The sequence below is a fragment of the Mixophyes fleayi genome, chromosome 2 (assembly GCF_038048845.1).
Source record: "Mixophyes fleayi isolate aMixFle1 chromosome 2, aMixFle1.hap1, whole genome shotgun sequence".
Taxonomy (NCBI): Eukaryota; Metazoa; Chordata; class Amphibia; order Anura; family Limnodynastidae; genus Mixophyes; species Mixophyes fleayi.
The window spans coordinates 305,474,522-305,486,192 of record NC_134403.1 but is presented as its reverse complement, the minus strand read 5'-3'; positions in this window follow the sequence as shown (position 1 = coordinate 305,486,192).

Genomic DNA, 11,671 nt, shown 5'->3' with positions numbered 1-11,671 from the left:
ATATATATATATATATATATATATATATATATTTATATATATATATCTACAAGTGTACGCATAATGTAGTACTATATCGACGACTACATCCTTACCTAGAAAAAATTAACCAATCGGTATAAGGAGACTTAAAAGAAGGGAGGGGTGTCTTACCCTTTGTTTAATCCTATTGGAGCAAAACTATTCAAAGTGTAAATCCAAAAGGTTTCCCTCTGTGATAAACTTAGTAGCCGATCTCCCCCTCTGTTATCCTCTTCTATATGTTCTATCTAGCCATAAATCTCAGACAACTTGGACAAGCATAATGGCAACTAGAAAAATGTTTGGGAATACTATGATTCTCAGTTGTATGCAGAATATTTTTCATATGTTCAAAGATACGAATATTGCATGCTCTTTTGGTTTTTCCTATATAGATTTTACAGCACTCATATTCAATTAAGTACACCACATAAGTAGTGTTGCAATTCATGAATGTTTTAATAGACCTAGTTCTTGTTACAATTGCATCAGTAAATGTTGTATGATTTTTGTGTACACCTTTACAGGCTTTACAATGTCCGCACGGGAAAAAGCCTTAAGTAGATGTAAGCCAATTATCGTTAGATTCAGGAACATCCTTTAAATGCGAAGAGACTAGGTGAGATTTGAGGGTTCTTGGTCTCTTAAATACTTTTGAGGTTTCAGAAGTAAATAGGTAGAAAGCAGAGGATCTAGTTTTAAAATAGGCCAATGTTTATTCAAGACATTTTTAATATTGCCTGCTATATTGAAAGTCGTAACAAATGAAAATTCCATTGATTTTGTATTACTTAGATCTTTTATCTTATACTTAAGCAATTCATTCCTGTCTGAACTTCTCACTTGCTCCAAACTGCTCAACAATAATTATAGCCACGCTCCAAAAAGCAATCAAATAAAATTCCTAATTGTATAACACACATTTCAAACTCTCACAGTTTCTTCGAATTCTCATAAACTGTGAAGTCGGAATGTTGTCTTTCCTTTTCTTATAATTTCAACTACGATAGTCGCTGTAACTATTACTGTCTACTTTTTTAATATGCGTATATGTATTAATCATTTGACTACCCATATAACTACTAGTGTCCAAGACCAATAGCTTCTTAATTACTTGATATGTATAAAGGCCAAAATTGCTTGCCACAGAACTGTACTGCTTGAAAAAGGATTGCCATCTACATTCTGCTTTCTAGTTTAAAGTGCTCCTAATTAGCTTACTGACATTTGTTACTCTAATTTATACTGAATGGTACTTTGGTCTTTTTAAGTGTGGCTGACTAGTAACACCTCCTGGTGTCGTATTCTCAATCTGGACATACATATTTTGGTTATAATTCAAAGTGAGATGTACGCGGGTTTGCATAGCGTATCTTTGTATTTTTTTAGGGGTGTGCACCGGCCACTTTTGGTGTTTTGGGTTTTGGGTTCTGATTAGCTTGAGATTTTGGGTTCTGATTTGTTTCGCCAAAACACCCCACGAAAGGTTTTGGTTCTGATTTTGGGTTTTGGGTTCTGATTTTTTTTTAAAAAAAGCATAAAAAGTGCTAAAATCCATATTTAATTTTTTTTCACTCCTACACTATTATTAACCTCAATAACATTTATTTCCACTAATTTCCAGTCTTTTCTGAACACCTCACACCTCACAATATTGTTTTTAGTCCAAAAGGTTGCACCGAGGTAGCTGGATGTCTAAGCTAAGCGACACAAGTGGGCGGCACAAACACGTGGCCCATCTAGGAGTGGCACTGCAGTGGCAGACAGGATGGCAGTTTGCAAGAGTTTGCTATAGGTGCAAGATGGAATTGTCCTTGGGCCCTCCCACCCACCCTGATGTTGTTGAAATAGGACATGCACACTTTAACAAACCAATCATTTCAGCGACAGGGCCTACAAAACTACTATGGCTGAAATGATCGGTTTTTTTGGGCCCCCACACCAAAAAAGCAATTCATCTCTCCCTGTACAGACTAAACTGGCTACACTGAGGCAAGATGTCGTCCTCATCCTCATCCTCTGATTCCTCGCCCCCTTCAGTGTGTACCAGTGTGAACCTTGCACAACACCGAAATCAGTCTCCACTGCGCTTGACTCAGGCGCATCCCCACTCCTTTGCCTATGTTGTAGGTGGCTGTGTAGGCTTGAATGGCCTTTTGCTGCTCCTCCATCCTCTGCAGCATATAGAGGGTGGAGTTCAAGCACGTCACTACCTCTTGTTTTAGTTGATGGCAGAGCAGTTTCATGCTTTTTTGATGTAGCAGGAACAGTGAATGTAGTTTAATATCTGATACTAATATTTCTGCACTGCAGGAACAGTGAACGTAGTTTGACTTTGAAATAGCAGTACCTATTTTTTGGTACAACAGCAACAATAAACGTAGTTTTAATTTGAAATAGCAGTACCTATTTTTTGGTACAACAGCAACAATAAACGTAGTTTGACTTTGAAATAACAGTACCTATTTTTTGGTACAGCAGCAACAGTGAACGTAGTTTGACTTTGAAATAGCAGTACCTATTTTTGGGTACAACAGCAACAATAAACGTAGTTTGACTTTGAAATAGCAGTACCTATTTTTTGGTACAGCAGCAACAGTGAACATAGTTTGACTTTGAAATAGCAGTACCTATTTTTTGGTACAGCAGCAACAATAAACGTAATTTGACTTTGAAATAGCAGTACCTATTTTTTGGTACAGCAGCAACAGTGAACGTAGTTTGACTTTGAAATAGCAGTACCCTATTTTTTGGTACAGCAGCAACAGTGAACGTAGTTTGACTTTGAAATAGCAGTACCTATTTTTTGGTACAGCAGCAACAGTGAACGTAGTTTGACTTTGAAATAGCAGTACCTATTTTTTGGTAAAGCAGCAACAGTGAACGTAGTTTATATAAACTATATAACGTATTTTTATATATTGCAGTACTAATATTTATTGACTGCAGGAACAGTGAACCTATTCATATATTGCAGTAGAAATTTTTAGAGACTTTTTTATAATTTTTTTATATTTTTTTTAAATTATTTTTGTATAAGTTTTTTATAATTTATTTTTTATTTTTTTATAACTTTTTAATAATTTTCAAATAACAATGCCCTTAGCAGAACAGAGCACAGGACACAGGCAGCACCACTGGACTCAGCACAGGATCTCAAAGGAAACCACTGAAAACAAAAGCAGGACAGGATCTCCCTAACTACAACCTCCCTCACGAGTTTTCGCAGCCAGAATGAAGATGTCGGCCGCAAGCGGTGAATTTATGACATCCGAGTCTCGCAAGATCTGACGCAAGACTTGGATGTCATAGCCTCGTTTGGGATTTTTTTTGCGGGCGGAAGTACCCGAACAGTGCTCAGATCCCATTGGATCCACACTGTTCGGGTGGGCTTGGATTAGCGAAATCCAAGCCCTCTCATCACTCATTTTTTTGCACTGATCATGCTCAGAAAGTGAACGTGTGCAACTATTACTATTCGGACCTGGTACTTTTGATACATTTGACTTCTGAATGGCTGTTCTTGCATAGATAATGTACAGTAATGGCAAGTTCGAGCAATTGTGTATGGATTCAGACTGGGACATAGTTGTACAACACAGCTGAAAAAGCGATTTTGTTTGTGGGTGGTCATGGGCAGGTGTAAGACACGGATGATGATGATGAACACACAAACTAGGAAGTCACTCGCAATGAGAGGTTTGCCAATGTACAGTAGATACTTGTTGAGACTTTATTAGTTGCACAGATATAGATTAGGATTTGCAGAGTGTGTTGATGCATAGATTAATTTAAAATATGTATTTCTATGCCCACCAGGAAGTTGTTCCTGCTATAGTAGCTAGGTTATTCAAGTTTAAATGATGCTTTATAGCAATTGTGTTCCTAACCTATAAATTAAAATGTTTTTGTACTAATTCGCAAGTTGGACATAAGTGTCTGAGGAGTGTGCAGGTGCGGGCTTACAGAGTTAAGCCGGGGGGCGCCCAGGCGGCCGCATCACGTGTCATGTGATGCGGCCGCCCGTGTGCTGACGCGGCCGCATACCATGTCATGGAATGCGGCCGCCGGTAAAAATCAGCCTCCCCCGGCCCTAACAGCAGTGAGAATGAGCGGCCCAGGGGACCGATGCCCCCCTGCCCCCCTGGCCAGCCCACCCCTGGGAGTGTGTCTCTTGTCAAGCAGACCTGGACACATCCTCAACTCTGAATATGACATACATACACATACAGTTGTGTGTGTGATTTTTTCAATTGGAAGTTCCACTTTTGTTCCCCAGTGAATCAGACACTGTGTATCTATGTGAATCCATCAATAACTGGTTCTTCTGCCACTGTCTTACCTAGGTCCCACCCTATTACTACAGTCATGGCCAAAAGTTTTGAGAATGACACAAATATTGGTTTTCACAAAGATTGCTGCTTCAGTGTTTTTAGACCTTTTTGTCAGATGTTGCTATGGTATACTGAAGTAAAATTACAAGAATTTAACAAGTGTCAAAGGCTTTCATTGACAATTACATTAAGTTTATGCAAAGAGTCAATATTTCAATATTTGCAGTGTTGACCATTCTTGTTTCTGCAATTCACCCTGGCATGCTGTCAATCAACTTCTGATGGCCACCCATTCTTGCTTAATCAATGCTTGGAATTTGTCAGAATTTTTGGGTTTTTGTCTGTCCACCCGCCTCTTGAAGATTGACCACAAGTTCTCAATGGGACTAAGGTCTAGTGGGTTTCCTGGCCATGGACTTAAAATTTCAATGTTTTGATCCCCAAGCAACTTAGTTATCACTTTTGCATTATGGCAAGGTGCTCCATCATGCTGGAAAAGGCATTGTTCTCACCCAACTGTTCTTGGATGGTTGGGAAAAGCTGATCTTGGAGGATGTACTTAGGTAAAATTGTGAGTGAGCCCACTCCCTTGTCTGAGATGCAAACCCACACATGTATGGTTTCAGGATGCTTTACTGTTGGCATGACACAGAACTGATGGTAGCAATCACCTTTCCTTCTCTGAATAAGCATTTTTCCAGATGCCCCAAACAATCTGAAAGGGAATTCATCAGATGAAATTACTTTACCCCAATCCTCAGCAGTCCAATGACTGTACCTTTTGCAGAAGATCAGTCTGTCCCTGGTGTATTTCTTGGGGATAAGTGGCTTCATTTTAAGCCTTCTTGACACCAGTCCATCCTCCAAAAGGCTTTGCTTCACTCTGCGTGCAGATGCACTCACACCTGCCTGCTGCCATTCCTGAGCAAGCTCTAACACTGGTGGTGCCCTGATCCCGCAGCTGAATCAACTTTAGGAGACGGTCATAGCGCTTACTGGACGTTTGTGGATGCTCTGAAGTCTTCTTTACAACTATTGAACCTCTCTCCTTGAAGTTCTTGATGATCTGATAAATGGTTGATTTAGGTGCAATCTTACTAGTAGTAATATGTGAATATGAAGCCCTTTTGTGCAAAACAATGATGACTGCACGTTAACAGAGGAAGAACAATGATTTCAAGCACCATCCTCCTTTTAAAGCTTCCAGTCTGTTATTCAACTCAATCACCATGACAGAGTGATCTCCAACCTTGTTGACGAGAGAATCACTGACCTAATGTCAGCTGGTCCTTTTGTTGCAGGCTGAAATGCAGTGGAAACGTTGTTTTGGGGATAAAGTTCATTGTCATGGCAAAGAGGGATTTTGAAATTAGTTGCAGTTCATCTGATCATTCTTCATGACATTCTGGAGTATATGCATGTCTCCATCATAAAAAGAGGCAGCAGACTATGTGAAAATATTTATGTCATTCTCAAAAACTTTTGGCCATGACTGTATCTATCTATCTATCTATCTATCTATCTATCTATCTATCTATCTATCTATCTATCTATCTATCTATATATCTTTCTATCTACACACGTATAAATAAATCCAAAAAATGAAGTATTTATCTAACAATGATTCTGCACTCAGTATAATATTTTAATATTTTTTACAAAATAAACTAATCGCTTCTCAACACAACAAAAGTACATGCAACTGATCTATTGCTATGCGGACATTTCATTAAGTACTCTAAAGCTCGTAGTCCATGTTACGTAGCTTTTTACATTGCGGAAGTGACTTGCAACCAGATTCACATTGGTTCGAATCTGGAGATTCATTGGTTGATGAAACTGTGTGTACGTTACTTAAGTTTATATGTGTATATTACATTACGCAAATTGTGCACACAATACTTCCGCTAATGGATCAGGCCCAAAGTCTCCAGCTTCTCAGCTTAATCTATCAAACCAGAAATCCTATGTTTGCAGCCATCTCTCCAGCCCTTAAGCTTAATTTGGCTATCCAGATATCCTATAGCTAGAGACATCTGTCTAACTTGCTAAACCAGAGTCTCCAGCTTCCCAGCTAAACCTGGTTAATCTGGCAACCCGCACATGCAATCATTCTGTTGTGCCTGGTCTCCAGTTTCCCAAACAAATCTGATTATTCTAACTAACCTGTACCTGCAGTTAATCTGTTGTGCCAGGTATCCGGTACTCTTGTTTCTCAAATTACATGGGATCCTGTTTCAACTGTTTCTATGGACTTGTGTTAGTTGCCTTATTATTTACTGCATCTTGTTTTTACGTGTGTGGCCTGTATTTAACATAAACCATTTTATTTAATTTGCATTCTCTCCATGGTCTTTATATTGGGAATCCTGTCACCCAATCACAGTAGATGCATTGTTTTTCGATGACCAGTGAGAGATATATGATTGTCACAGGGACAATTCACCAAACCAGTGTACGACAACTCACCAAATCATTGTACGCCCCCAAAATGAGACAAGGTGCTTTCTTTGACGATTTCTTCCTAAAACTCTTGACAGTCTCTAAAGGCAGAAATATAGTTGAAGGAGACTTTAACACAGTTCTCGATCAAAAGTTAGACCCTCCTCCCTCCTGTGCTTAACGTCAATTTATCTAAAGAATCATGCAAGCTCACCTCATTTCTAATGCAACACAATCTCTCTCATTCATTGCAAGTCCTCTACTCCTCAGCCAAGATTTTCAAATATTACTCAGGCCCCCAGCAGACTTATTAGATAATTAATATGTTACTTTTTGACCATTTCTCCACATATCTGCTCCGTTCAGTGGACACCATCCCAGTTTCTTGGGCAGACCACTGTGCAGTGTTGCTGGAGATGGACTTTTGAACCCCTTGCTCATCACGGTTCCATTGGAGATTACAGGAACACCTTCTTTATGTAATTGAAAAAAGAGACCAGGGGGTAAATGTATCAAGCTGCGAGTTTTCCTGCGGTTCTGAAAAGCCAACCAGATTCTAGCTATCATTTATTTAGTACATTCTACAAAATGATAGCTAGAATCTGATTGGTTGCTATAGGCAACATCTTCACTTTTCAAACATGCCGGAAAACTCTCAGCTTGATACATTTAACCAGAGGTGGCGCTTGCGAACCTGGAGATCTGTGAACAAAACTCCTCCACAGAAGTATATTTGCCCCTTAAGTCTGTGAAGCCTACAAGACTACCATCCAGAGTACTCTCATTTGTTTAGCTAGCGGTGAAAAGAAAAAACTGAAATTGCACATCTCTGAACGTGAGACTGCTATTGCTTCACTCACAGTCAGTCGCCAAAGCCTGACAAAATGTAAAATATACCATAAATTGTTAGTACTCTGTGGTGATATTAACCAGCTTCTATCAGTGAAGGTGGCCATAGCTTTGCTTTGGCTTCATCAGTGATACTATGAACAGGGAGACAAGGCAGACTCCAACACAGCTTAGATCAATGAGAACATGGAACAGCTTTATATTTATTAAGGGATTCTTGCTCTATGAACCCCCAAAACATTTCAAACTAGTTCTAGTCTATTATTCAGATTTGCATGACCTAAAGACTTGATTCACTATGCCAACAAGGCAGTGACTGCCTCTCTGGTATTAGCCCTTGATCGACACCCCCTCCCTACAATCTGAAGTTACTGTATTCACACCTTTGACCTAGTGGAGTATCTCCTTCAGATGACCTCTGTTTGGGCCAACTGCCTAAGGAACTTCACGAGATTAGATGGGAGGAAAACATGAATGAATCCCTTAGACTGGAGGACTGGTCCCGAATATGGAAAGGGGTTGCTAAAAGCTCTATCTGTACAAAATTAAAAGAGAACTCATATAAACCTCTTTTCTGCTGGTATCTGGTACTATCAAGACTTGTTCATCTACCCCTAAACTTTCCTCTCCCTGAGAGAGGAGGACACCATATATGGTGGAGCTGTCCCAAAATCACAAACTTGGAAAGAAGTCTGAAACTTGATCAGACTCGCCCTGCAAGTTCACCTCCCACACAATATCTTCTTTCATGTCCCGTCCCTGACAGGCCAAAACACATAACACATCCTTAGTTTATAGGTGTCTCATTGCTCTTAATTGGAAAAAAGCACTTAATTATAAAATATGTCAAATACATAAACTGGAGCACATCACTAGTATCATACATGACTGCCCCCTCCAATTCTCCAATACCTGGAACATTTGGACATACATCCTATTATGAAGGCAATCCATTGCCAGCCACATAATTATCTCTTCTTTGTATTCTATAAACACTTTTTGCCTAAAAATGCCAGACATTGCTTCCCTTCCTACCCTTACTAGCATTCCCATGGTCCCCCTTCTCAACCCCCTACACTCTCATTCTTTATGACATATTCTATACTGTAATATTCACAGCGCTAGGCAGCTCTCTTGGAGACATGGCCATGCCCTGTTGTGTTGTGACCATGCCCCTTTTGTAACATGGTCATGCTGCTATGAACAGGCATGTTAGGAGGTATGATATTGTGGTATATATAAAGTCTTGCAGCTCAATCAGGATATGCTATATTTTAACATTGTTAATGTCTCTATCTAAAGAAATATTACAATATATGTAATACACAAGTGTTAAATTATCATTTAATATCTTGGAATTTAACTACATAATGTTAAAAGGTATCTAAAATGAATTTCAAACTATAAAATTCACTAAAGTGTGTTTGACCTCATTGCACTCCTGATCCCTGACTGCTTAGGCACATTTGCCATAACATCAATTTTAAATATCAACTTTGACCACTGACTGAGGAGATATAGTGATAAGGGTTGGAAAAGGGGAAGAGCTGACAAGAGAAAACAAAGGAGATAGGTGAGGATCCAGATAAGAAGTGAAGAGTGAGAGGATTACTTGGTTTGGAAAACTACAAGGGTAAACAAGGGGCAAAATCTGAGTGAAACATGCATAAGGCCATAAAGAGCAAAGAGGGATAGATTTGGATAACAGAGTTACACAGTCAGTGGCAATGACTGATCTGAGTTCTCTGAACACCTTTGAAGAGAGAACAGAAAATATGGCCCTGGTACTTGTCTATGCTATATTTCTTGTAGGTGTCAACAACTTATTTTTAGCGCTCTCTTTGGAGGTGGTCAGGGGACTCAGACCAGTCAGAGCCAAAGTCCGAGAACATGTCCCGCTCATGTGCAACAGCTGAAAAATGCCATGCATCATGGATAACTCAGAGGAATCCCTTCAATGCCAGAGATACTGGTTTATCCACTATAGTTATTTTTACTATGCTGCACATGACTTGGGTGTGGGGGCTAGCCTGGAAGAGGAGTGACTGTGGTGCAGATGATAAGGTGACCGTAATGGTTAATTATAGGAATGTTTTGTGAACTAAAATGTGATAATCTGTATAAATGTATATTATGTTACTTTAATAATACACATATAATAGGCATATAATGTAATCAGTCAGATCTAAAATCATATGTAAACTTATGTTAATAAAAGCATGAAATTCTCATAAGATGAAATGCAGATGAATTCCAATATGACCAAATGTTAAACGTAAAAATAAAATATAAATATAAATAAATCTAAAAATGTAAAATAAAGGAGATTAGGAAAATGATGAATAATAAATTCAGGAGATTAATGATTTGTCAAGTAATTATTATATTACTACTACTATAGCGAAAAGGGGAGTAATAGTTACAGAGTAGTATTTAGTTAAACTTGTATTGCAGTATGTAGTGAATATCCTTTGAATTATATGAAAGGTTTGAGTTTTGTTCCTTCACATTGCCCTCCATTGTCTATGCACTACAACTACTGTCAGTTCTTTGTATTTTGCTTAAACAATGTACCTGGACCCTGCAACCTTTAACTGTGTCAAAAAGTTTGAATGTTGTTTTCAGACCATAAGGCAGGAGAAAAATTAATAAAAATGTGTGCAAATAATTGTATTACCAGTAGAAGCATTTAACAATTATATAAAAGCATAAACTAATATATACATTATGTTTTATATAGGTTTCACACATAAATCAAATAATCAATTATCTCTTGATATGTGACTTAATCTTAACTTGCTGTAGTGGATTTACAGTAAGGGCCGTGAAGCTACAGAATCAGCCACTAGTTTTGGCTTCTAGATGAATAATTTTTAAGAAAGAATTAGATGCCTATCAGATCCTTTCAGGTCCATACAGAAGGCTACTGCTATTAATATTATTCACTGGAGACAGTTGAACCAAGGGGAAATCATTTAAATTATTTCAAAGCATTTTAATGTAACATTATAATCCACTGTAACTGTAGTCACAACAGTATATATATATATATATATATATATATATATATATATATATATATATATATCTATAATATAAATGTCTAGTGGCGTGTGTTAGTCTGTCTGTGTGTGTGTGGAAAAAATAAAACCAAGCTGCAGCGCCACCTGCTGGGCGGAGTTATACACTAACCTACTAAATTCTTAGTGTGTGTGGAAAAAAAAATTCAGAAAGGGCTGAAATTTGGTATACTAAGATGTTTTTAATTTGTTAATTTAATTTGTTAATTGTTAAAAGTGTTTATAAAGATTTAAAATATATATATATATATATATATATATATATATATATATATATATATATTTCTTGAAGGAGTAGTGACAGTTGGGAGTGGTTGGTGGTTGCCGGGGGTAACAGTGGGGAGTGGTTGGTGGTTGAGGCCTGGGCTATGGCCCAAATGCATGACAAGAACCTTTTTAACACCTTAAGTAGCTTGATTTGACTAGAATGCATGAGTATCATGCACGGGTTAACTTGTATGTATATATATATATATATATATATATATATATATATATATTCAATTATTTTGTATAGAAACCTATTTAGGGTAGAGGCAGACAGGCAAAAACCTAGTAAACTGAGCTAGTAAATAATTGAATGTTCTGTTCCTGTCCCGATTAACTCAAGGTTGAATCAACAATGATTTAATGCTTCTGTTTGTCAAATGTCACAGTGGTGATAAATTGAATAGATCCTGTATTGAAAGACTTCCACTTTTATGTCATCACAGCTCCAGGAATAAAAACAAGTGTTTCCTTTACCAAGAATTATTCCATTAACCTCGTATTTTCAATAGATTATACTAACATCAAGACGTACTACCTGTATGTAATATTGCCTTAAGATTGCATTAGCAATAAGGTGCATCTGCCCCCGAGACCAATATTGTAAAATATAGCACATTTGCTGACATGATATCTACTGCCTTTATTTTACTAAACTACAGTACAAATGTTTTAAAA